Raw genomic sequence first — 7,152 nt, forward strand, 5'->3', positions numbered from 1 at the left:
GGATGATGTGGCCTTTCTACTCAACTCCAGATTTTACAACACAATCAGGCTGTAGAAAGGAAGAGGGATTCCCTAGGTCCTAAAAGTCCACTTTATAATAATTCTTAGCATTTTAGAGCATTTTATAAGTCATATATGTGATCTTATGTGATCCTCAGTATAATTCAATAACACATTCATTTGAAAAATAAGGAAACCAAGGTTCAAATGTATTCCCGTGATTTGTTCAGAGTCTCACTGTTAGGAAGTGGTGGAGGTAGGATTAAAATCCCTAAAATCTAGCTGGTGTCCTTCTTCCTATAGAACAAAATGGACAGAACACAAAGGAACAGACTTCTTACTAGATGGGACCAACAATACTTGCCAAAATAAGATGGAATACAAGTCAATTTTTTTAAAAAAAGAAACATCTAGGTAGGCATAACATCTGCCAAAGTGTCACTTAGGTATTTTTTTAATTATAAAATTTTTTGTTTATGTAGTGGCTGTGCTGGGTGTTTGCTGCTGCCCAGGCTTTTCTCTAGTTTCGGTGCATGGGCTTCCCTTTGCAGTGACTTCTCTTGTGGCAGAGAACAGGATCTAGGGCACTTGGGCTTCAGTAGTTGTAGCACATGGGCTTGGTTCTTGCAGCTCCCGGGCTCTAGAGCACAGGATCAACAGCTGTGGCGCATGAGCTTGGTTGCTCCACCCAGGCGGGACCTTCCCTGATTGAGGATTGAACTCATGTCTCTTGTATTGGCAGGCAGATTCTTTACCACTGAGCCATCAGGGAAACCCCTAGACAGGTGTTTTTGATATGCTCTATGGATTATCAAGTTTTGTTTGGTTCCAGTGACAGAAACTGTATTCACACTGCAGCAGGTTTCCCAGAGGTAATCATGCTTGGCTTTTATCCCTAGCTTCTGCTTCCCTCAGTGTTGACTTTATTTTAAGATAGGCTCCCTCCTGCTGGATCCTAGCAGCTCCAACATTATATTTACTCTTCTAGTGTCATGATCTTAGCATTATGAAAGCATTTCCCCCCAACCCCCACCTCCAGCTTTGAGCAGAACTGGATTACGTATGCATTCCTAGGGTTAAACGGTTGGGTCAGCCCCAGTCCAAAGCACAGGAACCGAAATTGAAAGCAAAAGCAGATTCTGTTACCAAAAGCAAGGATACTGAAGAGACCAAAACAATACTTAAAATACCCTATAAAGTAACATAAAGAAGTTAGATGTTTTGATTGGAAAAAGGAAAGTAAAGGCATTTGTGATTCTCACATTGAACACTTCCTCAAAAGACCCTTTTGTGGAAAGACGGAAAGCTTCCCAGGAAAATTACGGTTCCTCTGTTCCCTACAAGTTGATTTGTACAAAGAGAACAATACCCTCCATCCACAGTGACAAAGAAGATGTGCCTGTCCACAGCTCAGCCACATGCCTAGTGCCTCACTATGCTGAGGCGGGGAACCTCTGAGGAACCTCTGTAAGTATGGTTTCCATACTTACAGCTATTTCACTTGTAGCCAGATTAAGCAGGAAAAACATAGAAGATATGAGTCTGTTGATATGTCTAGAGCTAAAAATCTGGTACCAGTGGGATACGGAAGAGCAAATGTGTGTGTATACATGTATTTGTGTGTGTGTGTGTATATACATTTATGTATAACTATAGGAAGCAAGTGGCTTCCCAGGTGGCTCAGTGGGAACGAACCTGCTTGCAATGCAAGAGATACCAGAGATATGGGTTCAATTCCTGGGTCAGGAAGATCCCCTGGAGGAGGGCATGGCAACACACTCCAGTGTTCTTGCCTGGAGAATCCCATGGACAGAGGAGCCTGGCAGGCTACAGTCCATAGGGTTGCAAAGAGTTGGACATGACTGAAGCGACTGAGCACAGCCCATAGGAAACGAAGGATAGATTAGAAGAGGGGAAGGAGAGGAAAAAAAAAGAAGAAAGGAAAAAGTGAGAGTTTGCCTTTCTTAGTAGGTTTCATATCCTCATTACCTTTCCTGTCTTCTTCCTGCTTTTATTAGTTAGGATATTGACTAGATGGAGACAAAAATATCGGTGGCTTAATCAAAGCAGAAGTTCTGTTTCTGTCTCAGGTGAAGCTCTGAGTTACTAGACTGTGCAGGGCTGATCAGAAGCACTGTTCCCCAAGGTCACCCCTGGGTCACCCAGTTCTAGCCATCTCATTACTCTACCCAGAGTAATATATTTGTCCATAGGGTCAGTGTTGACTCACCATTATTATTTCCCAAAGATAGAATGAGAAGTTATGCTGCTTCTTGTTAAACACGTGACCTGGGGTTGCCAGCATCATTTTGGCTTACTTCCCTTTTGACCAGAATGTAGTCATATTGTCATTCCCAACTGTAAAAATGTACTATCAGGGTTAAAAAGTGTATTATTATTTTTTTTTTTAAAGGGACTTCCTTGGTGGTCCAATGGTTAAGGGCTTTCCAGGTGGTGGTGCTAGAGGTAAAGAGCCCACCTGTCAGTGCAAGAGACTCATGTTCAATCCCTGGGTCAGGAAGATCCTCTGGAGGAGGGCATGGCAACCCACTCCAATATTCTTGGTTGGAGAATCCCATGGACAGGGCAGCTATGGTCCATAGGGTTGCAAAGAGTTGAAGCAACTTAGCACACATAGCATACCAGTGGTTAAGAATCCGCCTTTCAGTGCAGGGGAAGTGGATTCAATCCCTGGTTAAGAAACTAAGATTTCACATGCCATGGGGCAACTAAGCCCTTGTGCCTCAATTAGAGAGCATGCCAGCTGCAATGAAGAGGCAGCGCAGCCAAAAAATAAAAAGTGTTACAGCTGACTGCCAAGCACCCAGCTAAGGAGGATTCATTACTAACTGAAAGATGGGGTTATTGGAGAACAATTAGTGGTCATTCTCCTTCACTCCTCCAATCAAAGACAGATTCTACTCATCTGTCTCCCTTGAAACACTCAACATCCTTCAAGAATTAGTTTATATGACCTCTTTTAAGAAGGCGTTCCTGGTCCTCTCCCTTGATTGAGCTCCCATGGTCCTTTCACACATCTTATGTCCCTTAGGCTGTCTGGCATTTTAGGTAGATGGGTTCTCCTACCAGTCTATGAGTTCCTAGAGGACAGAGATGAGGTCCAAGTCAGATTTCTGACATCCACCACACTCACACAGTAGAACCCAGAAATGATTACTAAATTAGCAAACCTGCTTCTCTTTTCTGAACCTCTTGAGAGTAAGTTGGAAATATTAGAATGTTGAAAAGTTAGAAACTCCTAAATAATTCAACGTTTGTTTTCTAAAAGCAAGTAACTTCTCCAACATAACCGTATTTCTTAATTGTAGTTGGATAGAGAGATTTCCTTACATTCTTGGAGGAAAAGAAAGAAGAAGAAAAAAGGAGCAGAAAAGGGGCAAAAAAAATCTCCATGTCTTTGCAGTAATCTGTGTTGTTTCACTCCCATGCTTAGACAGGTTGTTTGCAACCCTGACTTAACCTCCACTTCCTGCTTTCCCTGAGCCTAATGGCCAGAAGTGAAAACGTATGGTTTTCTCAGTTCTTCTCTAAGCATGTGTCCTTCCCTTTGCATGTATATGGCTTTCTGGATTCCAGTATATACAGGAAACTTTCAAAGTCCTTATTCCCTCCCCTCTTTGAATATCACTCCCTGCATTTTCCTCCCTAGAATTTTGGTGTGCCTGTCATTTGCTCCAACTATTATTTTTTTGTCCAGGGAAGTGCTAATTTGTTCATTTGCCTTTCAATGTTTTTAAGGAAAGTCCTCTGTATAGCTTCTCTGCCCCATAGAGTTCCAGGTTAAGTGAAACAAAAGAAAGCCCTTTACATCAGTCCTTTGAGGAAACCTCAGTCAGGTCAAAAAGACAAACTATTCTTTTGGAACAAGGTCCCCTCTGCTTCTTCCAGAAGCAGGTACCCACACCAGGAATATGGGCTGCCAACTTTAAAAATGCTACCGCACCAGAGAGCAGTGGAGAGGGTGGGGCTCAGATAAGACAAAGCATCACAAAGATCTCCTGCTGGGTTTCAGTGGCCTTTCTCTGTTTTAGCGCTTAGTTGCTATAAACTTTTGACTATCTCCCAGAGTTCTGGTAAAACTGAGACAGTTTTTGCCAGGTCTTTTCAGAGTTTCTAGAGACAGAACCCATACTTTGGCATTTTTTCCACTAATGCCACTTCTATCCTCCATGTCTTTTTACTATATATTATCTTTTTGTGACATCCTCTCAGTGAATTCCTCAGATCAACCTTACAATTCACTAAGTCTCTCTTTGTATCTATTCAAATTATGTCTGTTGCATTGATGGCCACCTGGCCCCCTCCCCCACCAATAACTGTACTTTTCCATTTAAGGAAATCCTCTCAAGGATTTTTAATTGATTCATTTATTTATTTACATATTTTTCTTAAATTTTATTTATTTATTTATTATTTTTGGCTGCACTGGGTCTTTGTTGCTGTGTGTGGGCTTTCTCTAGTTGTGGTGAGCAAGGGCTACTCTCTAGCTGCAATGTGAGGACTTCTCATTGTGGTGGCTTCTCTTGTGGCACACCATGACGGCTTCAATAGTTATGGCACATGAGCTCAGCAGTTGTGGTACACAGGCTTAGTTGCCCTGTGGCATGTGGAATCTTCCCATACTAGGGAGCGAACTCATATGCCCTGCATTGGCAGGCAGATTCTTAACCACTGGACCACCAAGGACATCCTCTTTATATTTTTTAAACTTCCGATTTTGAGGTAACTTTATATTTACAGAAGAATTATAAGATCATACAGAGATTTCCTGTATATTTTTCATCCAATGGTAACATCTAACTGTGATACATTTATCATATAACAATCTAAAAAAGTAAAATCCTCAACAAAATTCTAGCAATCAGAATCCAACAACACATTAAAAAGATCATACACCATGACCAAGTGGGCTTTATCCCAGGGATGCAAGGATTCTTCAATATCCGCAAATCAATCAATGTAATTCACCACATTAACAAATTGAAAAATAAAAACCATATGATTATCTCAATAGATGCAGAGAAGGCCTTTGACAAAATTCAACATCCATTTATGATAAAAACTCTCCAGAAAGCAGGAATAGAAGGAACATACCTCAACATAATAAAAGCTATCTATGACAAACCCACAGCAAACATTATCCTCAATGGTGAAAAATTGAAAGCATTTCCCCTAAACTCAGGAACAAGACAAGGGTGTCCACTTTCACCGCTACTATTCAACATAGTTCTGGAAGTTTTGGCCACAGCAATCAGAGCAGAAAAAGAAATAAAAGGAATCCAAATTGGAAAAGAAGAAGTAAAACTCTCACTGTTTGCAGATGACATGATCCTCTACATGGAAAACCCTAAAGACTCCACCAGAAAATTACTAGAGCTCATCAATGAATATAGTAAAGTTGCAGGATATAAAATCAACACACAGAAATCCCTTGCATTCCTATACATGAATAATGAGAAAGTAGAAAAAGAAATTAAGGAAACAATTCCATTCACCATTGCAACAAAAAGAATAAAATACTTAGGAATATATCTACCTAAAGAAACTAAAGACCTATATATAGAAAACTATAAAACACTGATGAAAGAAATCAAAGAGGACACTAATAGATGGAGAAATATACCATGTTCATGGATTGGAAGAATCAATATAGTGAAAATGAGTATACTACCCAAAGCAATTTACAAATTCAATGCAATCCCTATCAAGCTACCAGCCACATTTTTCACAGAACTAGAACAAATAATTTCAAGATTTGTATGGAAATACAAAAAACCTAGAATAGCCAAAGCAATCTTGAGAAAGAAGAATGGAACTGGAGGAATCAACTTGCCTGACTTCAGGCTCTACTACAAAGCCACAGTCATCAAGACAGTATGGTACTGGCACAAAGACAGACACATAGATCAATGGAACAAAATAGAAAGCCCAGAGATAAATCCACACACATATGGACACCTTATCTTTGACAAAGGAGGCAAGAATATACAATGGAGTAAAGACAATCTCTTTAACAAGTGGTGCTGGGAAAACTGGTCAACCACTTGTAAAAGAATGAAACTAGATCACTTTCTAACACCGTACACAAAAATAAACTCAAAATGGATTAAAGATCTAAATGTAAGATCAGAAACTATAAAACTCCTAGAGGAGAACATAGGCAAAACACTCTCAGAAATAAATCACAGCAGGATCCTCTATGATCCACCTCCCAGAATTCTGGAAATAAAAGCAAAAATAACCAAATGGGATCTAATTAAAATTAAAAGCTTCTGCACAACAAAGGAAAATATAAGCAAGGTGAAAAGACAGCCTTCTGAATGGGAGAAAATAATAGCAAATGAAGCAACTGACAGACAACTAATCTCAAAAATATACAAGCAACTTATGCAGCTCAATTCCAGAAAAATAAACGACCCAATCCAAAAATGGGCCAAAGAACTAAATAGACATTTCTCCAAAGAAGACATACGGATGGCTAACAAACACATGAAAAGATGCTCAACATCACTCATTATTAGAGAAATGCAAATCAAAACCACAATGAGGTACCACTTCACACCAGTGAGAATGGCTGTGATCCAAAAATCTGCAAGCAATAAATGCTGGAGAGGGTGTGGAGAAAAGGGAACCCTCCTACACTGTTGGTGGGAATGCAAACTAGTACAGCCACTATGGAGAACAGTGTGGAGATTCCTTAAAAAATTGCAAATAGAACTACCTTATGACCCAGCAATCCCACTGCTGGGCATACACACCGAGGAAACCAGAATTGAAAGAGACACATGTACCCCAATGTTCATCGCAGCACTGTTTATAATAGCCAGGACATGGAAACAACCTAGATGTCCATCAGCAGATGAATGGATAAGAAAGCTGTGGTACATATACACAATGGAGTATTACTCAGCTGTTAAAAAGAAATCATTTGAATCAGTTCTGATGAGATGGATGAAACTGGAGCCAATTATACAGAGTGAAGTAAGCCAGAAAGAAAAACACCAATACAGTATACTAACACATATATATGGAATTTAGGAAGATGGCAATGACGACCCTGTATGCAAGACAGGAAAAAAGACACAGATGTGTATAACGGACTTTTGGACTCAGAGGGAGAGGGAGAGGGTG

The sequence above is a fragment of the Ovis canadensis genome, chromosome 2 (assembly GCF_042477335.2).
Source record: "Ovis canadensis isolate MfBH-ARS-UI-01 breed Bighorn chromosome 2, ARS-UI_OviCan_v2, whole genome shotgun sequence".
Taxonomy (NCBI): Eukaryota; Metazoa; Chordata; class Mammalia; order Artiodactyla; family Bovidae; genus Ovis; species Ovis canadensis.